We start from the raw sequence: 631 nt of genomic DNA on the forward strand, positions 1-631 counted from the left end.
GAGGATGAGGATGAGGACGAGGATAAGGATAGGATGAGGATGAGAATGTGGAAGAGGATGAGGATGAGTATGAGGATGAGGAAGAGGATGAGGACTAGGATGAGGATAAGAGGAGAACGAGAATGAGGATGAGGATAGGATGAGGTTGAACAAGAGGATGAGGACGAGGATGAGGATAAGAGGAGGACGAGAATGAGGATGAGGATGAGGATTAGGATGAGTATGAGGATGAGGATGAGGATAGGATCGGTAAGTGGATGAGGATAGGAGGAGGATGAGAATGAGGACAGGATGAAGAGGAGAATGAGGAGGAGGATGACGAGGAGGAGGAGGATGAGAATGTGGATAGGATGACGAGGAGGATGAGGAGGAGGATGAGGAAGAGGAAAGGATATGGACGAGAATGAGGATGAGGATATGATGTGGATGAGGACGAGGATGAGGATGAGGAAGAGGATGAGGATTAGGAAGTGGATAGAATGAGAACGAGGATGAGGATGATGATGACGACGAGGATGAGGATGAGGAAGAGGATGATGATAGGATGAGGACGAGCATTAGGATGAGGATAGGATGAGGACGAGAATGAGGATGAGGATGAGGATAGGAAGAGGATGAGGATGAGGATAGG

Source organism: Lupinus angustifolius, chromosome LG10 (genome assembly GCF_001865875.1).
Source record: "Lupinus angustifolius cultivar Tanjil chromosome LG10, LupAngTanjil_v1.0, whole genome shotgun sequence".
NCBI lineage: Eukaryota > Viridiplantae > Streptophyta > Magnoliopsida > Fabales > Fabaceae > Lupinus > Lupinus angustifolius.